This window comes from Phyllobates terribilis, unplaced genomic scaffold, assembly GCF_046119375.1.
Source record: "Phyllobates terribilis strain yellow unplaced genomic scaffold, ASM4611937v1 Scaffold_249__1_contigs__length_2872098, whole genome shotgun sequence".
NCBI lineage: Eukaryota > Metazoa > Chordata > Amphibia > Anura > Dendrobatidae > Phyllobates > Phyllobates terribilis.
The window spans coordinates 1,120,274-1,141,990 of record NW_027363009.1 but is presented as its reverse complement, the minus strand read 5'-3'; the positions used below and the strand labels follow the sequence as shown (position 1 = coordinate 1,141,990).

Below are 21,717 nucleotides of genomic sequence, written 5' to 3'. Positions count from 1 at the left end.
GTTGAGGGTACTGTGCTAAAAGAGGTGGAGTTATGCAGATCTAAAACGCGTGGATTGCAGCAGCAGCAAGCCGAAAAGTGCAGGCATGTGAGGGATCTAGAGGTTGACAGCATGTCTTCTTAACGGGAGTCCAGGTGGCCATCTCCACAAATGGACTTTTCAGAATCCTTGGGTGGCACCGTAGTCGGAAACCAATTCTGGTTATCGCTTCTCGGCCTTTTGGCTAAGATCAAGTGTAGTATCTGTTCTTATCAGTTTAATATCTGATATGTCCCCTATCTGGGGACCATATATTAAATGGATTTTTAGAACAGGGAGATGGAAAAAGAGCTTGCTCTGTCCACTCCACGCATTGACCTGGTATTGCAGTATCTCCAGGACCGGTGCACCCCTTCTTTAATGCAGTTTCTAAAATCAGAAAGAATTGAATTCAATGCTTTTTGTTCATTTTGCTTGTTTGTCGGATTTTGGGATGGACTCTTTGGCTTTGCTTTTCTTCTCCTCATTGGATTTTTCATGTTAAAAGTTGCAGAAGCCAGATGACAAGCTCATTTTGGTTCAACTTCAGCAACTGTGCATTGCATTGCCATGTAATGTAATGTAATGCAATGCTATCTATCTAGCTCTCCCTCTATACTTCCTTTTGGATAAACAGACATATTAGGCAAGCATTTTGGAGCTTTCACCTAAATAACTACAGGTGGTGAGATAAGCTGCACAATATAATTGACCTTTCAGTATATTGTTGCACACACACCATCTATTTAGCAAATGCCCTTGTTATCAACAGCAGCCTTTTAAACTCACCTGAGCTAACAGGTATGTGAGCTGGTTACTCTGCTGCGCTTAAAATTTCTTTTTTGGTTTGCTACAATGCCTTTTCTGAAACGTTGTCTCCCTCTGCTGGAACACTGACTTCTTTCATTTAATGCCTGCAGACTATAAAAGAGAAACCAACCCAAAAAGTTTGGTTGATTAGTCTGTGGCATTCTTTTAAACTGTTGCTTATGGCGGTCTCTGTGAGTTCTCAGTGACATTCAGCCATCCAGGTATCCCGCCTGCAGTAGACGGAATGTGGCAATGGAACGCTGGCTGCGCGTGTCATAATAGGCTCTGAGCCTTTATATACCTGCGCACAGCAGCAGCCACCTTCAGTCTGCTGCTGGACAGCCAGCAGCAGCAGCAGCAGGAGAGGTAATTAATCAGCAACCCTCCTGCTAAGGGTAGACAGCTGCTCGTTCCACCCCCCCCCCCCCCCGCCTTAATTGGTTCTCCTCCCTTCCAACGGTGTTGAGGCGGGTGGGAACAGCCGGGGGTTGAGGGTACTGTGCTAAAAGAGGTGGAGTTATGCAGATCTAAAACGCGTGGATTGCAGCAGCAGCAAGCCGAAAAGTGCAGGCATGTGAGGGATCTAGAGGTTGACAGCATGTCTTCTTAACGGGAGTCCAGGTGGCCATCTCCACAAATGGACTTTTCAGAATCCTTGGGTGGCACCGTAGTCGGAAACCAATTCTGGTTATCGCTTCTCGGCCTTTTGGCTAAGATCAAGTGTAGTATCTGTTCTTATCAGTTTAATATCTGATACGTCCCCTATCTGGGGACCATATATTAAATGGATTTTTAGAACAGGGAGATGGAAAAAGAGCTTGCTCTGTCCACTCCACGCATTGACCTGGTATTGCAGTATCTCCAGGACCGGTGCACCCCTTCTTTAATGCAGTTTCTAAAATCAGAAAGAATTGAATTCAATGCTTTTTGTTCATTTTGCTTGTTTGTCGGATTTTGGGATGGACTCTTTGGCTTTGCTTTTCTTCTCCTCATTGGATTTTTCATGTTAAAAGTTGCAGAAGCCAGATGACAAGCTCATTTTGGTTCAACTTCAGCAACTGTGCATTGCATTGCCATGTAATGTAATGTAATGCAATGCTATCTATCTAGCTCTCCCTCTATACTTCCTTTTGGATAAACAGACATATTAGGCAAGCATTTTGGAGCTTTCACCTAAATAACTACAGGTGGTGAGATAAGCTGCACAATATAATTGACCTTTCAGTATATTGTTGCACACACACCATCTATTTAGCAAATGCCCTTGTTATCAACAGCAGCCTTTTAAACTCACCTGAGCTAACAGGTATGTGAGCTGGTTACTCTGCTGCGCTTAAAATTTCTTTTTTGGTTTGCTACAATGCCTTTTCTGAAACGTTGTCTCCCTCTGCTGGAACACTGACTTCTTTCATTTAATGCCTGCAGACTATAAAAGAGAAACCAACCCAAAAAGTTTGGTTGATTAGTCTGTGGCATTCTTTTAAACTGTTGCTTATGGCGGTCTCTGTGAGCTTCTCAGTGACATTCAGCCATCCAGGTATCCCGCCTGCAGTAGACGGAATGTGGCAATGGAACGCTGGCTGCGCGTGTCATAATAGGCTCTGAGCCTTTATATACCTGCGCACAGCAGCAGCCACCTTCAGTCTGCTGCTGGACAGCCAGCAGCAGCAGCAGCAGGAGAGGTAATTAATCAGCAACCCTCCTGCTAAGGGTAGACAGCTGCTCGTTCCACCCCCCCCCCCCGCCTTAATTGGTTCTCCTCCCTTCCAACGGTGTTGAGGCGGGTGGGAACAGCCGGGGGTTGAGGGTACTGTGCTAAAAGAGGTGGAGTTATGCAGATCTAAAACGCGTGGATTGCAGCAGCAGCAAGCCGAAAAGTGCAGGCATGTGAGGGATCTAGAGGTTGACAGCATGTCTTCTTAACGGGAGTCCAGGTGGCCATCTCCACAAATGGACTTTTCAGAATCCTTGGGTGGCACCGTAGTCGGAAACCAATTCTGGTTATCGCTTCTCGGCCTTTTGGCTAAGATCAAGTGTAGTATCTGTTCTTATCAGTTTAATATCTGATACGTCCCCTATCTGGGGACCATATATTAAATGGATTTTTAGAACAGGGAGATGGAAAAAGAGCTTGCTCTGTCCACTCCACGCATTGACCTGGTATTGCAGTATCTCCAGGACCGGTGCACCCCTTCTTTAATGCAGTTTCTAAAATCAGAAAGAATTGAATTCAATGCTTTTTGTTCATTTTGCTTGTTTGTCGGATTTTGGGATGGACTCTTTGGCTTTGCTTTTCTTCTCCTCATTGGATTTTTCATGTTAAAAGTTGCAGAAGCCAGATGACAAGCTCATTTTGGTTCAACTTCAGCAACTGTGCATTGCATTGCCATGTAATGTAATGTAATGCAATGCTATCTATCTAGCTCTCCCTCTATACTTCCTTTTGGATAAACAGACATATTAGGCAAGCATTTTGGAGCTTTCACCTAAATAACTACAGGTGGTGAGATAAGCTGCACAATATAATTGACCTTTCAGTATATTGTTGCACACACACCATCTATTTAGCAAATGCCCTTGTTATCAACAGCAGCCTTTTAAACTCACCTGAGCTAACAGGTATGTGAGCTGGTTACTCTGCTGCGCTTAAAATTTCTTTTTTGGTTTGCTACAATGCCTTTTCTGAAACGTTGTCTCCCTCTGCTGGAACACTGACTTCTTTCATTTAATGCCTGCAGACTATAAAAGAGAAACCAACCCAAAAAGTTTGGTTGATTAGTCTGTGGCATTCTTTTAAACTGTTGCTTATGGCGGTCTCTGTGAGCTTCTCAGTGACATTCAGCCATCCAGGTATCCCGCCTGCAGTAGACGGAATGTGGCAATGGAACGCTGGCTGCGCGTGTCATAATAGGCTCTGAGCCTTTATATACCTGCGCACAGCAGCAGCCACCTTCAGTCTGCTGCTGGACAGCCAGCAGCAGCAGCAGCAGGAGAGGTAATTAATCAGCAACCCTCCTGCTAAGGGTAGACAGCTGCTCGTTCCACCCCCCCCCCCCGCCTTAATTGGTTCTCCTCCCTTCCAACGGTGTTGAGGCGGGTGGGAACAGCCGGGGGTTGAGGGTACTGTGCTAAAAGAGGTGGAGTTATGCAGATCTAAAACGCGTGGATTGCAGCAGCAGCAAGCCGAAAAGTGCAGGCATGTGAGGGATCTAGAGGTTGACAGCATGTCTTCTTAACGGGAGTCCAGGTGGCCATCTCCACAAATGGACTTTTCAGAATCCTTGGGTGGCACCGTAGTCGGAAACCAATTCTGGTTATCGCTTCTCGGCCTTTTGGCTAAGATCAAGTGTAGTATCTGTTCTTATCAGTTTAATATCTGATACGTCCCCTATCTGGGGACCATATATTAAATGGATTTTTAGAACAGGGAGATGGAAAAAGAGCTTGCTCTGTCCACTCCACGCATTGACCTGGTATTGCAGTATCTCCAGGACCGGTGCACCCCTTCTTTAATGCAGTTTCTAAAATCAGAAAGAATTGAATTCAATGCTTTTTGTTCATTTTGCTTGTTTGTCGGATTTTGGGATGGACTCTTTGGCTTTGCTTTTCTTCTCCTCATTGGATTTTTCATGTTAAAAGTTGCAGAAGCCAGATGACAAGCTCATTTTGGTTCAACTTCAGCAACTGTGCATTGCATTGCCATGTAATGTAATGTAATGCAATGCTATCTATCTAGCTCTCCCTCTATACTTCCTTTTGGATAAACAGACATATTAGGCAAGCATTTTGGAGCTTTCACCTAAATAACTACAGGTGGTGAGATAAGCTGCACAATATAATTGACCTTTCAGTATATTGTTGCACACACACCATCTATTTAGCAAATGCCCTTGTTATCAACAGTAGCCTTTTAAACTCACCTGAGCTAACAGGTATGTGAGCTGGTTACTCTGCTGCGCTTAAAATTTCTTTTTTGGTTTGCTACAATGCCTTTTCTGAAACGTTGTCTCCCTCTGCTGGAACACTGACTTCTTTCATTTAATGCCTGCAGACTATAAAAGAGAAACCAACCCAAAAAGTTTGGTTGATTAGTCTGTGGCATTCTTTTAAACTGTTGCTTATGGCGGTCTCTGTGAGCTTCTCAGTGACATTCAGCCATCCAGGTATCCCGCCTGCAGTAGACGGAATGTGGCAATGGAATGCTGGCTGCGCGTGTCATAATAGGCTCTGAGCCTTTATATACCTGCGCACAGCAGCAGCCACCTTCAGTCTGCTGCTGGACAGCCAGCAGCAGCAGCAGCAGGAGAGGTAATTAATCAGCAACCCTCCTGCTAAGGGTAGACAGCTGCTCGTTCCACCCCCCCCCCCCCCCGCCTTAATTGGTTCTCCTCCCTTCCAACGGTGTTGAGGCGGGTGGGAACAGCCGGGGGTTGAGGGTACTATGCTAAAAGAGGTGGAGTTATGCAGATCTAAAACGCGTGGATTGCAGCAGCAGCAAGCCGAAAAGTGCAGGCATGTGAGGGATCTAGAGGTTGACAGCATGTCTTCTTAACGGGAGTCCAGGTGGCCATCTCCACAAATGGACTTTTCAGAATCCTTGGGTGGCACCGTAGTCGGAAACCAATTCTGGTTATCGCTTCTCGGCCTTTTGGCTAAGATCAAGTGTAGTATCTGTTCTTATCAGTTTAATATCTGATACGTCCCCTATCTGGGGACCATATATTAAATGGATTTTTAGAACAGGGAGATGGAAAAAGAGCTTGCTCTGTCCACTCCACGCATTGACCTGGTATTGCAGTATCTCCAGGACCGGTGCACCCCTTCTTTAATGCAGTTTCTAAAATCAGAAAGAATTGAATTCAATGCTTTTTGTTCATTTTGCTTGTTTGTCGGATTTTGGGATGGACTCTTTGGCTTTGCTTTTCTTCTCCTCATTGGATTTTTCATGTTAAAAGTTGCAGAAGCCAGATGACAAGCTCATTTTGGTTCAACTTCAGCAACTGTGCATTGCATTGCCATGTAATGTAATGTAATGCAATGCTATCTATCTAGCTCTCCCTCTATACTTCCTTTTGGATAAACAGACATATTAGGCAAGCATTTTGGACCTTTCACCTAAATAACTACAGGTGGTGAGATAAGCTGCACAATATAATTGACCTTTCAGTATATTGTTGCACACACACCATCTATTTAGCAAATGCCCTTGTTATCAACAGCAGCCTTTTAAACTCACCTGAGCTAACAGGTATGTGAGCTGGTTACTCTGCTGCGCTTAAAATTTCTTTTTTGGTTTGCTACAATGCCTTTTCTGAAACGTTGTCTCCCTCTGCTGGAACACTGACTTCTTTCATTTAAAGCCTGCAGACTATAAAAGAGAAACCAACCCAAAAAGTTTGGTTGATTAGTCTGTGGCATTCTTTTAAACTGTTGCTTATGGCGGTCTCTGTGAGCTTCTCAGTGACATTCAGCCATCCAGGTATCCCGCCTGCAGTAGACGGAATGTGGCAATGGAACGCTGGCTGCGCGTGTCATAATAGGCTCTGAGCCTTTATATACCTGCGCACAGCAGCAGCCACCTTCAGTCTGCTGCTGGACAGCCAGCAGCAGCAGCAGGAGAGGTAATTAATCAGCAACCCTCCTGCTAAGGGTAGACAGCTGCTCGTTCCACCCCCCCCCCCCGCCTTAATTGGTTCTCCTCCCTTCCAACGGTGTTGAGGCGGGTGGGAACAGCCGGGGGTTGAGGGTACTGTGCTAAAAGAGGTGGAGTTATGCAGATCTAAAACGCGTGGATTGCAGCAGCAGCAAGCTGAAAAGTGCAGGCATGTGAGGGATCTAGAGGTTGACAGCATGTCTTCTTAACGGGAGTCCAGGTGGCCATCTCCACAAATGGACTTTTCAGAATCCTTGGGTGGCACCGTAGTCGGAAACCAATTCTGGTTATCGCTTCTCGGCCTTTTGGCTAAGATCAAGTGTAGTATCTGTTCTTATCAGTTTAATATCTGATACGTCCCCTATCTGGGGACCATATATTAAATGGATTTTTAGAACAGGGAGATGGAAAAAGAGCTTGCTCTGTCCACTCCACGCATTGACCTGGTATTGCAGTATCTCCAGGACCGGTGCACCCCTTCTTTAATGCAGTTTCTAAAATCAGAAAGAATTGAATTCAATGCTTTTTGTTCATTTTGCTTGTTTGTCGGATTTTGGGATGGACTCTTTGGCTTTGCTTTTCTTCTCCTCATTGGATTTTTCATGTTAAAAGTTGCAGAAGCCAGATGACAAGCTCATTTTGGTTCAACTTCAGCAACTGTGCATTGCATTGCCATGTAATGTAATGTAATGCAATGCTATCTATCTAGCTCTCCCTCTATACTTCCTTTTGGATAAACAGACATATTAGGCAAGCATTTTGGAGCTTTCACCTAAATAACTACAGGTGGTGAGATAAGCTGCACAATATAATTGACCTTTCAGTATATTGTTGCACACACACCATCTATTTAGCAAATGCCCTTGTTATCAACAGCAGCCTTTTAAACTCACCTGAGCTAACAGGTATGTGAGCTGGTTACTCTGCTGCGCTTAAAATTTCTTTTTTGGTTTGCTACAATGCCTTTTCTGAAACGTTGTCTCCCTCTGCTGGAACACTGACTTCTTTCATTTAATGCCTGCAGACTATAAAAGAGAAACCAACCCAAAAAGTTTGGTTGATTAGTCTGTGGCATTCTTTTAAACTGTTGCTTATGGCGGTCTCTGTGAGCTTCTCAGTGACATTCAGCCATCCAGGTATCCCGCCTGCAGTAGACGGAATGTGGCAATGGAACGCTGGCTGCGCGTGTCATAATAGGCTCTGAGCCTTTATATACCTGCGCACAGCAGCAGCCACCTTCAGTCTGCTGCTGGACAGCCAGCAGCAGCAGCAGCAGGAGAGGTAATTAATCAGCAACCCTCCTGCTAAGGGTAGACAGCTGCTCGTTCCACCCCCCCCCCGCCTTAATTGGTTCTCCTCCCTTCCAACGGTGTTGAGGCGGGTGGGAACAGCCGGGGGTTGAGGGTACTGTGCTAAAAGAGGTGGAGTTATGCAGATCTAAAACGCGTGGATTGCAGCAGCAGCAAGCCGAAAAGTGCAGGCATGTGAGGGATCTAGAGGTTGACAGCATGTCTTCTTAACGGGAGTCCAGGTGGCCATCTCCACAAATGGACTTTTCAGAATCCTTGGGTGGCACCGTAGTCGGAAACCAATTCTGGTTATCGCTTCTCGGCCTTTTGGCTAAGATCAAGTGTAGTATCTGTTCTTATCAGTTTAATATCTGATACGTCCCCTATCTGGGGACCATATATTAAATGGATTTTTAGAACAGGGAGATGGAAAAAGAGCTTGCTCTGTCCACTCCACGCATTGACCTGGTATTGCAGTATCTCCAGGACCGGTGCACCCCTTCTTTAATGCAGTTTCTAAAATCAGAAAGAATTGAATTCAATGCTTTTTGTTCATTTTGCTTGTTTGTCGGATTTTGGGATGGACTCTTTGGCTTTGCTTTTCTTCTCCTCATTGGATTTTTCATGTTAAAAGTTGCAGAAGCCAGATGACAAGCTCATTTTGGTTCAACTTCAGCAACTGTGCATTGCATTGCCATGTAATGTAATGTAATGCAATGCTATCTATCTAGCTCTCCCTCTATACTTCCTTTTGGATAAACAGACATATTAGGCAAGCATTTTGGAGCTTTCACCTAAATAACTACAGGTGGTGAGATAAGCTGCACAATATAATTGACCTTTCAGTATATTGTTGCACACACACCATCTATTTAGCAAATGCCCTTGTTATCAACAGCAGCCTTTTAAACTCACCTGAGCTAACAGGTATGTGAGCTGGTTACTCTGCTGCGCTTAAAATTTCTTTTTTGGTTTGCTACAATGCCTTTTCTGAAACGTTGTCTCCCTCTGCTGGAACACTGACTTCTTTCATTTAATGCCTGCAGACTATAAAAGAGAAACCAACCCAAAAAGTTTGGTTGATTAGTCTGTGGCATTCTTTTAAACTGTTGCTTATGGCGGTCTCTGTGAGCTTCTCAGTGACATTCAGCCATCCAGGTATCCCGCCTGCAGTAGACGGAATGTGGCAATGGAACGCTGGCTGCGCGTGTCATAATAGGCTCTGAGCCTTTATATACCTGCGCACAGCAGCAGCCACCTTCAGTCTGCTGCTGGACAGCCAGCAGCAGCAGCAGCAGGAGAGGTAATTAATCAGCAACCCTTCTGCTAAGGGTAGACAGCTGCTCGTTCCACCCCCCCCCCCGCCTTAATTGGTTCTCCTCCCTTCCAACGGTGTTGAGGCGGGTGGGAACAGCCGGGGGTTGAGGGTACTGTGCTAAAAGAGGTGGAGTTATGCAGATCTAAAACGCGTGGATTGCAGCAGCAGCAAGCCGAAAAGTGCAGGCATGTGAGGGATCTAGAGGTTGACAGCATGTCTTCTTAACGGGAGTCCAGGTGGCCATCTCCACAAATGGACTTTTCAGAATCCTTGGGTGGCACCGTAGTCGGAAACCAATTCTGGTTATCGCTTCTCGGCCTTTTGGCTAAGATCAAGTGTAGTATCTGTTCTTATCAGTTTAATATCTGATACGTCCCCTATCTGGGGACCATATATTAAATGGATTTTTAGAACAGGGAGATGGAAAAAGAGCTTGCTCTGTCCACTCCACGCATTGACCTGGTATTGCAGTATCTCCAGGACCGGTGCACCCCTTCTTTAATGCAGTTTCTAAAATCAGAAAGAATTGAATTCAATGCTTTTTGTTCATTTTGCTTGTTTGTCGGATTTTGGGATGGACTCTTTGGCTTTGCTTTTCTTCTCCTCATTGGATTTTTCATGTTAAAAGTTGCAGAAGCCAGATGACAAGCTCATTTTGGTTCAACTTCAGCAACTGTGCATTGCATTGCCATGTAATGTAATGTAATGCAATGCTATCTATCTAGCTCTCCCTCTATACTTCCTTTTGGATAAACAGACATATTAGGCAAGCATTTTGGAGCTTTCACCTAAATAACTACAGGTGGTGAGATAAGCTGCACAATATAATTGACCTTTCAGTATATTGTTGCACACACACCATCTATTTAGCAAATGCCCTTGTTATCAACAGCAGCCTTTTAAACTCACCTGAGCTAACAGGTATGTGAGCTGGTTACTCTGCTGCGCTTAAAATTTCTTTTTTGGTTTGCTACAATGCCTTTTCTGAAACGTTGTCTCCCTCTGCTGGAACACTGACTTCTTTCATTTAAAGCCTGCAGACTATAAAAGAGAAACCAACCCAAAAAGTTTGGTTGATTAGTCTGTGGCATTCTTTTAAACTGTTGCTTATGGCGGTCTCTGTGAGCTTCTCAGTGACATTCAGCCATCCAGGTATCCCGCCTGCAGTAGACGGAATGTGGCAATGGAACGCTGGCTGCGCGTGTCATAATAGGCTCTGAGCCTTTATATACCTGCGCACAGCAGCAGCCACCTTCAGTCTGCTGCTGGACAGCCAGCAGCAGCAGCAGCAGGAGAGGTAATTAATCAGCAACCCTCCTGCTAAGGGTAGACAGCTGCTCGTTCCACCCCCCCCCCCCCCGCCTTAATTGGTTCTCCTCCCTTCCAACGGTGTTGAGGCGGGTGGGAACAGCCGGGGGTTGAGGGTACTGTGCTAAAAGAGGTGGAGTTATGCAGATCTAAAACGCGTGGATTGCAGCAGCAGCAAGCCGAAAAGTGCAGGCATGTGAGGGATCTAGAGGTTGACAGCATGTCTTCTTAACGGGAGTCCAGGTGGCCATCTCCACAAATGGACTTTTCAGAATCCTTGGGTGGCACCGTAGTCGGAAACCAATTCTGGTTATCGCTTCTCGGCCTTTTGGCTAAGATCAAGTGTAGTATCTGTTCTTATCAGTTTAATATCTGATACGTCCCTTATCTGGGGACCATATATTAAATGGATTTTTAGAACAGGGAGATGGAAAAAGAGCTTGCTCTGTCCACTCCACGCATTGACCTGGTATTGCAGTATCTCCAGGACCGGTGCACCCCTTCTTTAATGCAGTTTCTAAAATCAGAAAGAATTGAATTCAATGCTTTTTGTTCATTTTGCTTGTTTGTCGGATTTTGGGATGGACTCTTTGGCTTTGCTTTTCTTCTCCTCATTGGATTTTTCATGTTAAAAGTTGCAGAAGCCAGATGACAAGCTCATTTTGGTTCAACTTCAGCAACTGTGCATTGCATTGCCATGTAATGTAATGTAATGCAATGCTATCTATCTAGCTCTCCCTCTATACTTCCTTTTGGATAAACAGACATATTAGGCAAGCATTTTGGAGCTTTCACCTAAATAACTACAGGTGGTGAGATAAGCTGCACAATATAATTGACCTTTCAGTATATTGTTGCACACACACCATCTATTTAGCAAATGCCCTTGTTATCAACAGCAGCCTTTTAAACTCACCTGAGCTAACAGGTATGTGAGCTGGTTACTCTGCTGCGCTTAAAATTTCTTTTTTGGTTTGCTACAATGCCTTTTCTGAAACGTTGTCTCCCTCTGCTGGAACACTGACTTCTTTCATTTAATGCCTGCAGACTATAAAAGAGAAACCAACCCAAAAAGTTTGGTTGATTAGTCTGTGGCATTCTTTTAAACTGTTGCTTATGGCGGTCTCTGTGAGCTTCTCAGTGACATTCAGCCATCCAGGTATCCCGCCTGCAGTAGACGGAATGTGGCAATGGAACGCTGGCTGCGCGTGTCATAATAGGCTCTGAGCCTTTATATACCTGCGCACAGCAGCAGCCACCTTCAGTCTGCTGCTGGACAGCCAGCAGCAGCAGCAGGAGAGGTAATTAATCAGCAACCCTCCTGCTAAGGGTAGACAGCTGCTCGTTCCACCCCCCCCCCCGCCTTAATTGGTTCTCCTCCCTTCCAACGGTGTTGAGGCGGGTGGGAACAGCCGGGGGTTGAGGGTACTGTGCTAAAAGAGGTGGAGTTATGCAGATCTAAAACGCGTGGATTGCAGCAGCAGCAAGCCGAAAAGTGCAGGCATGTGAGGGATCTAGAGGTTGACAGCATGTCTTCTTAACGGGAGTCCAGGTGGCCATCTCCACAAATGGACTTTTCAGAATCCTTGGGTGGCACCGTAGTCGGAAACCAATTCTGGTTATCGCTTCTCGGCCTTTTGGCTAAGATCAAGTGTAGTATCTGTTCTTATCAGTTTAATATCTGATACGTCCCCTATCTGGGGACCATATATTAAATGGATTTTTAGAACAGGGAGATGGAAAAAGAGCTTGCTCTGTCCACTCCACGCATTGACCTGGTATTGCAGTATCTCCAGGACCGGTGCACCCCTTCTTTAATGCAGTTTCTAAAATCAGAAAGAATTGAATTCAATGCTTTTTGTTCATTTTGCTTGTTTGTCGGATTTTGGGATGGACTCTTTGGCTTTGCTTTTCTTCTCCTCATTGGATTTTTCATGTTAAAAGTTGCAGAAGCCAGATGACAAGCTCATTTTGGTTCAACTTCAGCAACTGTGCATTGCATTGCCATGTAATGTAATGTAATGCAATGCTATCAATCTAGCTCTCCCTCTATACTTCCTTTTGGATAAACAGACATATTAGGCAAGCATTTTGGAGCTTTCACCTAAATAACTACAGGTGGTGAGATAAGCTGCACAATATAATTGACCTTTCAGTATATTGTTGCACACACACCATCTATTTAGCAAATGCCCTTGTTATCAACAGCAGCCTTTTAAACTCACCTGAGCTAACAGGTATGTGAGCTGGTTACTCTGCTGCGCTTAAAATTTCTTTTTTGGTTTGCTACAATGCCTTTTCTGAAACGTTGTCTCCCTCTGCTGGAACACTGACTTCTTTCATTTAATGCCTGCAGACTATAAAAGAGAAACCAACCCAAAAAGTTTGGTTGATTAGTCTGTGGCATTCTTTTAAACTGTTGCTTATGGCGGTCTCTGTGAGCTTCTCAGTGACATTCAGCCATCCAGGTATCCCGCCTGCAGTAGACGGAATGTGGCAATGGAACGCTGGCTGCGCGTGTCATAATAGGCTCTGAGCCTTTATATACCTGCGCACAGCAGCAGCCACCTTCAGTCTGCTGCTGGACAGCCAGCAGCAGCAGCAGCAGGAGAGGTAATTAATCAGCAACCCTCCTGCTAAGGGTAGACAGCTGCTCGTTCCACCCCCCCCCCCGCCTTAATTGGTTCTCCTCCCTTCCAACGGTGTTGAGGCGGGTGGGAACAGCCGGGGGTTGAGGGTACTGTGCTAAAAGAGGTGGAGTTATGCAGATCTAAAACGCGTGGATTGCAGCAGCAGCAAGCCGAAAAGTGCAGGCATGTGAGGGATCTAGAGGTTGACAGCATGTCTTCTTAACGGGAGTCCAGGTGGCCATCTCCACAAATGGACTTTTCAGAATCCTTGGGTGGCACCGTAGTCGGAAACCAATTCTGGTTATCGCTTCTCGGCCTTTTGGCTAAGATCAAGTGTAGTATCTGTTCTTATCAGTTTAATATCTGATACGTCCCCTATCTGGGGACCATATATTAAATGGATTTTTAGAACAGGGAGATGGAAAAAGAGCTTGCTCTGTCCACTCCACGCATTGACCTGGTATTGCAGTATCTCCAGGACCGGTGCACCCCTTCTTTAATGCAGTTTCTAAAATCAGAAAGAATTGAATTCAATGCTTTTTGTTCATTTTGCTTGTTTGTCGGATTTTGGGATGGACTCTTTGGCTTTGCTTTTCTTCTCCTCATTGGATTTTTCATGTTAAAAGTTGCAGAAGCCAGATGACAAGCTCATTTTGGTTCAACTTCAGCAACTGTGCATTGCATTGCCATGTAATGTAATGTAATGCAATGCTATCTATCTAGCTCTCCCTCTATACTTCCTTTTGGATAAACAGACATATTAGGCAAGCATTTTGGAGCTTTCACCTAAATAACTACAGGTGGTGAGATAAGCTGCACAATATAATTGACCTTTCAGTATATTGTTGCACACACACCATCTATTTAGCAAATGCCCTTGTTATCAACAGCAGCCTTTTAAACTCACCTGAGCTAACAGGTATGTGAGCTGGTTACTCTGCTGCGCTTAAAATTTCTTTTTTGGTTTGCTACAATGCCTTTTCTGAAACGTTGTCTCCCTCTGCTGGAACACTGACTTCTTTCATTTAATGCCTGCAGACTATAAAAGAGAAACCAACCCAAAAAGTTTGGTTGATTAGTCTGTGGCATTCTTTTAAACTGTTGCTTATGGCGGTCTCTGTGAGCTTCTCAGTGACATTCAGCCATCCAGGTATCCCGCCTGCAGTAGACGGAATGTGGCAATGGAACGCTGGCTGCGCGTGTCATAATAGGCTCTGAGCCTTTATATACCTGCGCACAGCAGCAGCCACCTTCAGTCTGCTGCTGGACAGCCAGCAGCAGCAGCAGCAGGAGAGGTAATTAATCAGCAACCCTCCTGCTAAGGGTAGACAGCTGCTCGTTCCACCCCCCCCCCGCCTTAATTGGTTCTCCTCCCTTCCAACGGTGTTGAGGCGGGTGGGAACAGCCGGGGGTTGAGGGTACTGTGCTAAAAGAGGTGGAGTTATGCAGATCTAAAACGCGTGGATTGCAGCAGCAGCAAGCCGAAAAGTGCAGGCATGTGAGGGATCTAGAGGTTGACAGCATGTCTTCTTAACGGGAGTCCAGGTGGCCATCTCCACAAATAGACTTTTCAGAATCCTTGGGTGGCACCGTAGTCGGAAACCAATTCTGGTTATCGCTTCTCGGCCTTTTGGCTAAGATCAAGTGTAGTATCTGTTCTTATCAGTTTAATATCTGATACGTCCCCTATCTGGGGACCATATATTAAATGGATTTTTAGAACAGGGAGATGGAAAAAGAGCTTGCTCTGTCCACTCCACGCATTGATCTGGTATTGCAGTATCTCCAGGACCGGTCCACCCCTTCTTTAATGCAGTTTCTAAAATCAGAAAGAATTGAATTCAATGCTTTTTGTTCATTTTGCTTGTTTGTCGGATTTTGGGATGGACTCTTTGGCTTTGCTTTTCTTCTCCTCATTGGATTTTTCATGTTAAAAGTTGCAGAAGCCAGATGACAAGCTCATTTTGGTTCAACTTCAGCAACTGTGCATTGCATTGCCATGTAATGTAATGTAATGCAATGCTATCTATCTAGCTCTCCCTCTATACTTCCTTTTGGATAAACAGACATATTAGGCAAGCATTTTGGAGCTTTCACCTAAATAACTACAGGTGGTGAGATAAGCTGCACAATATAATTGACCTTTCAGTATATTGTTGCACACACACCATCTATTTAGCAAATGCCCTTGTTATCAACAGCAGCCTTTTAAACTCACCTGAGCTAACAGGTATGTGAGCTGGTTACTCTGCTGCGCTTAAAATTTCTTTTTTGGTTTGCTACAATGCCTTTTCTGAAACGTTGTCTCCCTCTGCTGGAACACTGACTTCTTTCATTTAATGCCTGCAGACTATAAAAGAGAAACCAACCCAAAAAGTTTGGTTGATTAGTCTGTGGCATTCTTTTAAACTGTTGCTTATGGCGGTCTCTGTGAGCTTCTCAGTGACATTCAGCCATCCAGGTATCCCGCCTGCAGTAGACGGAATGTGGCAATGGAACGCTGGCTGCGCGTGTCATAATAGGCTCTGAGCCTTTATATACCTGCGCACAGCAGCAGCCACCTTCAGTCTGCTGCTGGACAGCCAGCAGCAGCAGCAGCAGGAGAGGTAATTAATCAGCAACCCTCCTGCTAAGGGTAGACAGCTGCTCGTTCCACCCCCCCCCCGCCTTAATTGGTTCTCCTCCCTTCCAACGGTGTTGAGGCGGGTGGGAACAGCCGGGGGTTGAGGGTACTGTGCTAAAAGAGGTGGAGTTATGCAGATCTAAAACGCGTGGATTGCAGCAGCAGCAAGCCGAAAAGTGCAGGCATGTGAGGGATCTAGAGGTTGACAGCATGTCTTCTTAACGGGAGTCCAGGTGGCCATCTCCACAAATGGACTTTTCAGAATCCTTGGGTGGCACCGTAGTCGGAAACCAATTCTGGTTATCGCTTCTCGGCCTTTTGGCTAAGATCAAGTGTAGTATCTGTTCTTATCAGTTTAATATCTGATACGTCCCCTATCTGGGGACCATATATTAAATGGATTTTTAGAACAGGGAGATGGAAAAAGAGCTTGCTCTGTCCACTCCACGCATTGACCTGGTATTGCAGTATCTCCAGGACCGGTGCACCCCTTCTTTAATGCAGTTTCTAAAATCAGAAAGAATTGAATTCAATGCTTTTTGTTCATTTTGCTTGTTTGTCGGATTTTGGGATGGACTCTTTGGCTTTGCTTTTCTTCTCCTCATTGGATTTTTCATGTTAAAAGTTGCAGAAGCCAGATGACAAGCTCATTTTGGTTCAACTTCAGCAACTGTGCATTGCATTGCCATGTAATGTAATGTAATGCAATGCTATCTATCTAGCTCTCCCTCTATACTTCCTTTTGGATAAACAGACATATTAGGCAAGCATTTTGGAGCTTTCACCTAAATAACTACAGGTGGTGAGATAAGCTGCACAATATAATTGACCTTTCAGTATATTGTTGCACACACACCATCTATTTAGCAAATGCCCTTGTTATCAACAGCAGCCTTTTAAACTCACCTGAGCTAACAGGTATGTGAGCTGGTTACTCTGCTGCGCTTAAAATTTCTTTTTTGGTTTGCTACAATGCCTTTTCTGAAACGTTGTCTCCCTCTGCTGGAACACTGACTTCTTTCATTTAATGCCTGCAGACTATAAAAGAGAAACCAACCCAAAAAGTTTGGTTGATTAGTCTGTGGCATTCTTTTAAACTGTTGCTTATGGCGGTCTCTGTGAGCTTCTCAGTGACATTCAGCCATCCAGGTATCCCGCCTGCAGTAGACGGAATGTGGCAATGGAACGCTGGCTGCGCGTGTCATAATAGGCTCTGAGCCTTTATATACCTGCGCACAGCAGCAGCCACCTTCAGTCTGCTGCTGGACAGCCAGCAGCAGCAGCAGCAGGAGAGGTAATTAATCAGCAACCCTCCTGCTAAGGGTAGACAGCTGCTCGTTCCACCCCCCCCCCGCCTTAATTGGTTCTCCTCCCTTCCAACGGTGTTGAGGCGGGTGGGAACAGCCGGGGGTTGAGGGTACTGTGCTAAAAGAGGTGGAGTTATGCAGATCTAAAACGCGTGGATTGCAGCAGCAGCAAGCCGAAAAGTGCAGGCATGTGAGGGATCTAGAGGTTGACAGCATGTCTTCTTAACGGGAGTCCAGGTGGCCATCTCCACAAATGGACTTTTCAGAATCCTTGGGTGGCACCGTAGTCGGAAACCAATTCTGGTTATCGCTTCTCGGCCTTTTGGCTAAGATCAAGTGTAGTATCTGTTCTTATCAGTTTAATATCTGATACGTCCCCTATCTGGGGACCATATATTAAATGGATTTTTAGAACAGGGAGATGGAAAAAGAGCTTGCTCTGTCCACTCCACGCATTGACCTGGTATTGCAGTATCTCCAGGACCGGTGCACCCCTTCTTTAATGCAGTTTCTAAAATCAGAAAGAATTGAATTCAATGCTTTTTGTTCATTTTGCTTGTTTGTCGGATTTTGGGATGGACTCTTTGGCTTTGCTTTTCTTCTCCTCATTGGATTTTTCATGTTAAAAGTTGCAGAAGCCAGATGACAAGCTCATTTTGGTTCAACTTCAGCAACTGTGCATTGCATTGCCATGTAATGTAATGTAATGCAATGCTATCTATCTAGCTCTCCCTCTATACTTCCTTTTGGATAAACAGACATATTAGGCAAGCATTTTGGAGCTTTCACCTAAATAACTACAGGTGGTGAGATAAGCTGCACAATATAATTGACCTTTCAGTATATTGTTGCACACACACCATCTATTTAGCAAATGCCCTTGTTATCAACAGCAGCCTTTTAAACTCACCTGAGCTAACAGGTATGTGAGCTGGTTACTCTGCTGCGCTTAAAATTTCTTTTTTGGTTTGCTACAATGCCTTTTCTGAAACGTTGTCTCCCTCTGCTGGAACACTGACTTCTTTCATTTAAAGCCTGCAGACTATAAAAGAGAAACCAACCCAAAAAGTTTGGTTGATTAGTCTGTGGCATTCTTTTAAACTGTTGCTTATGGCGGTCTCTGTGAGCTTCTCAGTGACATTCAGCCATCCAGGTATCCCGCCTGCAGTAGACGGAATGTGGCAATGGAACGCTGGCTGCGCGTGTCATAATAGGCTCTGAGCCTTTATATACCTGCGCACAGCAGCAGCCACCTTCAGTCTGCTGCTGGACAGCCAGCAGCAGCAGCAGCAGGAGAGGTAATTAATCAGCAACCCTCCTGCTAAGGGTAGACAGCTGCTCGTTCCACCCCCCCCCCCCGCCTTAATTGGTTCTCCTCCCTTCCAACGGTGTTGAGGCGGGTGGGAACAGCCGGGGGTTGAGGGTACTGTGCTAAAAGAGGTGGAGTTATGCAGATCTAAAACGCGTGGATTGCAGCAGCAGCAAGCCGAAAAGTGCAGGCATGTGAGGGATCTAGAGGTTGACAGCATGTCTTCTTAACGGGAGTCCAGGTGGCCATCTCCACAAATGGACTTTTCAGAATCCTTGGGTGGCACCGTAGTCGGAAACCAATTCTGGTTATCGCTTCTCGGCCTTTTGGCTAAGATCAAGTGTAGTATCTGTTCTTATCAGTTTAATATCTGATACGTCCCCTATCTGGGGACCATATATTAAATGGATTTTTAGAACAGGGAGATGGAAAAAGAGCTTGCTCTGTCCACTCCACGCATTGACCTGGTATTGCAGTATCTCCAGGACCGGTGCACCCCTTCTTTAATGCAGTTTCTAAAATCAGAAAGAATTGAATTCAATGCTTTTTGTTCATTTTGCTTGTTTGTCGGATTTTGGGATGGACTCTTTGGCTTTGCTTTTCTTCTCCTCATTGGATTTTTCATGTTAAAAGTTGCAGAAGCCAGATGACAAGCTCATTTTGGTTCAACTTCAGCAACTGTGCATTGCATTGCCATGTAATGTAATGTAATGCAATGCTATCTATCTAGCTCTCCCTCTATACTTCCTTTTGGATAAACAGACATATTAGGCAAGCATTTTGGAGCTTTCACCTAAATAACTACAGGTGGTGAGATAAGCTGCACAATATAATTGACCTTTCAGTATATTGTTGCACACACACCATCTATTTAGCAAATGCCCTTGTTATCAACAGCAGCCTTTTAAACTCACCTGAGCTAACAGGTATGTGAGCTGGTTACTCTGCTGCGCTTAAAATTTCTTTTTTGGTTTGCTACAATGCCTTTTCTGAAACGTTGTCTCCCTCTGCTGGAACACTGACTTCTTTCATTTAATGCCTGCAGACTATAAAAGAGAAACCAACCCAAAAAGTTTGGTTGATTAGTCTGTGGCATTCTTTTAAACTGTTGCTTATGGCGGTCTCTGTGAGCTTCTCAGTGACATTCAGCCATCCAGGTATCCCGCCTGCAGTAGACGGAATGTGGCAATGGAACGCTGGCTGCGCGTGTCATAATAGGCTCTGAGCCTTTATATACCTGCGCACAGCAGCAGCCACCTTCAGTCTGCTGCTGGACAGCCAGCAGCAGCAGCAGGAGAGGTAATTAATCAGCAACCCTCCTGCTAAGGGTAGACAGCTGCTCGTTCCACCCCCCCCCCCGCCTTAATTGGTTCTCCTCCCTTCCAACGGTGTTGAGGCGGGTGGGAACAGCCGGGGGTTGAGGGTACTGTGCTAAAAGAGGTGGAGTTATGCAGATCTAAAACGCGTGGATTGCAGCAGCAGCAAGCCGAAAAGTGCAGGCATGTGAGGGATCTAGAGGTTGACAGCATGTCTTCTTAACGGGAGTCCAGGTGGCCATCTCCACAAATGGACTTTTCAGAATCCTTGGGTGGCACCGTAGTCGGAAACCAATTCTGGTTATCGCTTCTCGGCCTTTTGGCTAAGATCAAGTGTAGTATCTGTTCTTATCAGTTTAATATCTGATACGTCCCCTATCTGGGGACCATATATTAAATGGATTTTTAGAACAGGGAGATGGAAAAAGAGCTTGCTCTGTCCACTCCACGCATTGACCTGGTATTGCAGTATCTCCAGGACCGGTGCACCCCTTCTTTAATGCAGTTTCTAAAATCAGAAAGAATTGAATTCAATGCTTTTTGTTCATTTTGCTTGTTTGTCGGATTTTGGGATGGACTCTTTGGCTTTGCTTTTCTTCTCCTCATTGGATTTTTCATGTTAAAAGTTGCAGAAGCCAGATGACAAGCTCATTTTGGTTCAACTTCAGCAACTGTGCATTGCATTGCCATGTAATGTAATGTAATGCAATGCTATCTATCTAGCTCTCCCTCTATACTTCCTTTTGGATAAACAGACATATTAGGCAAGCATTTTGGAGCTTTCACCTAAATAACTACAGGTGGTGAGATAAGCTGCACAATATAATTGACCTTTCAGTATATTGTTGCACACACACCATCTATTTAGCAAATGCCCTTGTTATCAACAGCAGCCTTTTAAACTCACCTGAGCTAACAGGTATGTGAGCTGGTTACTCTGCTGCGCTTAAAATTTCTTTTTTGGTTTGCTACAATGCCTTTTCTGAAACGTTGTCTCCCTCTGCTGGAACACTGACTTCTTTCATTTAATGCCTGCAGACTATAAAAGAGAAACCAACCCAAAAAGTTTGGTTGATTAGTCTGTGGCATTCTTTTAAACTGTTGCTTATGGCGGTCTCTGTGAGCTTCTCAGTGACATTCAGCCATCCAGGTATCCCGCCTGCAGTAGACGGAATGTGGCAATGGAACGCTGGCTGCGCGTGTCATAATAGGCTCTGAGCCTTTATATACCTGCGCACAGCAGCAGCCACCTTCAGTCTGCTGCTGGACAGCCAGCAGCAGCAGCAGCAGCAGGAGAGGTAATTAATCAGCAACCCTCCTGCTAAGGGTAGACAGCTGCTCGTTCCACCCCCCCCCCCGCCTTAATTGGTTCTCCTCCCTTCCAACGGTGTTGAGGCGGGTGGGAACAGCCGGGGGTTGAGGGTACTGTGCTAAAAGAGGTGGAGTTATGCAGATCTAAAACGCGTGGATTGCAGCAGCAGCAAGCCGAAAAGTGCAGGCATGTGAGGGATCTAGAGGTTGACAGCATGTCTTCTTAACGGGAGTCCAGGTGGCCATCTCCACAAATGGACTTTTCAGAATCCTTGGGTGGCACCGTAGTCGGAAACCAATTCTGGTTATCGCTTCTCGGCCTTTTGGCTAAGATCAAGTGTAGTATCTGTTCTTATCAGTTTAATATCTGATACGTCCCCTATCTGGGGACCATATATTAAATGGATTTTTAGAACAGGGAGATGGAAAAAGAGCTTGCTCTGTCCACTCCACGCATTGACCTGGTATTGCAGTATCTCCAGGACCGGTGCACCCCTTCTTTAATGCAGTTTCTAAAATCAGAAAGAATTGAATTCAATGCTTTTTGTTCATTTTGCTTGTTTGTCGGATTTTGGGATGGACTCTTTGGCTTTTCTTTTCTTCTCCTCATTGGATTTTTCATGTTAAAAGTTGCAGAAGCCAGATGACAAGCTCATTTTGGTTCAACTTCAGGAACTGTGCATTGCATTGCCATGTAATGTAATGTAATGCAATGCTATCTATCTAGCTCTCCCTCTATACTTCCTTTTGGATAAACAGACATATTAGGCAAGCATTTTGGAGCTTTCACCTAAATAACTACAGGTGGTGAGATAAGCTGCACAA

At 45.1% G+C, this 21,717-nt stretch overlaps 17 non-coding genes across 17 annotated transcripts; all 17 read left to right on the top strand.

The window, feature by feature from the left end:
• Window positions 1–203: 203 nt before the first annotated feature.
• LOC141218512 (U2 spliceosomal RNA) lies at window positions 204–394 on the top strand. The gene has a single exon (XR_012287209.1). It is a non-coding gene; the product is annotated as a U2 spliceosomal RNA (small nuclear RNA).
• A 1,124-nt stretch (window positions 395–1,518) lies between these two features.
• LOC141217792 (U2 spliceosomal RNA) lies at window positions 1,519–1,709 on the top strand. Its single transcript, XR_012286567.1, has one exon. It is a non-coding gene; the product is annotated as a U2 spliceosomal RNA (small nuclear RNA).
• A 1,122-nt stretch (window positions 1,710–2,831) lies between these two features.
• Window positions 2,832–3,022, top strand: LOC141217791 (U2 spliceosomal RNA). Its single transcript, XR_012286566.1, has one exon. It is a non-coding gene; the product is annotated as a U2 spliceosomal RNA (small nuclear RNA).
• Window positions 3,023–4,144: 1,122 nt separating this feature from the next.
• LOC141217790 (U2 spliceosomal RNA) lies at window positions 4,145–4,335 on the top strand. Its single transcript, XR_012286565.1, has one exon. It is a non-coding gene; the product is annotated as a U2 spliceosomal RNA (small nuclear RNA).
• Window positions 4,336–5,460: 1,125 nt separating this feature from the next.
• On the top strand, window positions 5,461–5,651 carry LOC141217788 (U2 spliceosomal RNA). The gene has a single exon (XR_012286563.1). It is a non-coding gene; the product is annotated as a U2 spliceosomal RNA (small nuclear RNA).
• A 1,119-nt stretch (window positions 5,652–6,770) lies between these two features.
• LOC141217787 (U2 spliceosomal RNA) lies at window positions 6,771–6,961 on the top strand. Its single transcript, XR_012286562.1, has one exon. It is a non-coding gene; the product is annotated as a U2 spliceosomal RNA (small nuclear RNA).
• Window positions 6,962–8,081: 1,120 nt separating this feature from the next.
• LOC141217786 (U2 spliceosomal RNA) lies at window positions 8,082–8,272 on the top strand. The gene has a single exon (XR_012286561.1). It is a non-coding gene; the product is annotated as a U2 spliceosomal RNA (small nuclear RNA).
• A 1,121-nt stretch (window positions 8,273–9,393) lies between these two features.
• On the top strand, window positions 9,394–9,584 carry LOC141217785 (U2 spliceosomal RNA). Its single transcript, XR_012286560.1, has one exon. It is a non-coding gene; the product is annotated as a U2 spliceosomal RNA (small nuclear RNA).
• Window positions 9,585–10,708: 1,124 nt separating this feature from the next.
• Window positions 10,709–10,899, top strand: LOC141218155 (U2 spliceosomal RNA). The gene has a single exon (XR_012286914.1). It is a non-coding gene; the product is annotated as a U2 spliceosomal RNA (small nuclear RNA).
• Window positions 10,900–12,017: 1,118 nt separating this feature from the next.
• Window positions 12,018–12,208, top strand: LOC141217783 (U2 spliceosomal RNA). The gene has a single exon (XR_012286559.1). It is a non-coding gene; the product is annotated as a U2 spliceosomal RNA (small nuclear RNA).
• Window positions 12,209–13,329: 1,121 nt separating this feature from the next.
• On the top strand, window positions 13,330–13,520 carry LOC141217781 (U2 spliceosomal RNA). The gene has a single exon (XR_012286557.1). It is a non-coding gene; the product is annotated as a U2 spliceosomal RNA (small nuclear RNA).
• Window positions 13,521–14,640: 1,120 nt separating this feature from the next.
• Window positions 14,641–14,831, top strand: LOC141218292 (U2 spliceosomal RNA). The gene has a single exon (XR_012287046.1). It is a non-coding gene; the product is annotated as a U2 spliceosomal RNA (small nuclear RNA).
• Window positions 14,832–15,951: 1,120 nt separating this feature from the next.
• LOC141217780 (U2 spliceosomal RNA) lies at window positions 15,952–16,142 on the top strand. Its single transcript, XR_012286556.1, has one exon. It is a non-coding gene; the product is annotated as a U2 spliceosomal RNA (small nuclear RNA).
• Window positions 16,143–17,262: 1,120 nt separating this feature from the next.
• On the top strand, window positions 17,263–17,453 carry LOC141217779 (U2 spliceosomal RNA). The gene has a single exon (XR_012286555.1). It is a non-coding gene; the product is annotated as a U2 spliceosomal RNA (small nuclear RNA).
• Window positions 17,454–18,575: 1,122 nt separating this feature from the next.
• On the top strand, window positions 18,576–18,766 carry LOC141217778 (U2 spliceosomal RNA). Its single transcript, XR_012286554.1, has one exon. It is a non-coding gene; the product is annotated as a U2 spliceosomal RNA (small nuclear RNA).
• Window positions 18,767–19,884: 1,118 nt separating this feature from the next.
• LOC141217777 (U2 spliceosomal RNA) lies at window positions 19,885–20,075 on the top strand. The gene has a single exon (XR_012286553.1). It is a non-coding gene; the product is annotated as a U2 spliceosomal RNA (small nuclear RNA).
• A 1,124-nt stretch (window positions 20,076–21,199) lies between these two features.
• Window positions 21,200–21,390, top strand: LOC141217775 (U2 spliceosomal RNA). Its single transcript, XR_012286551.1, has one exon. It is a non-coding gene; the product is annotated as a U2 spliceosomal RNA (small nuclear RNA).
• The last annotated feature ends 327 nt before the right edge of the window (window positions 21,391–21,717 follow it).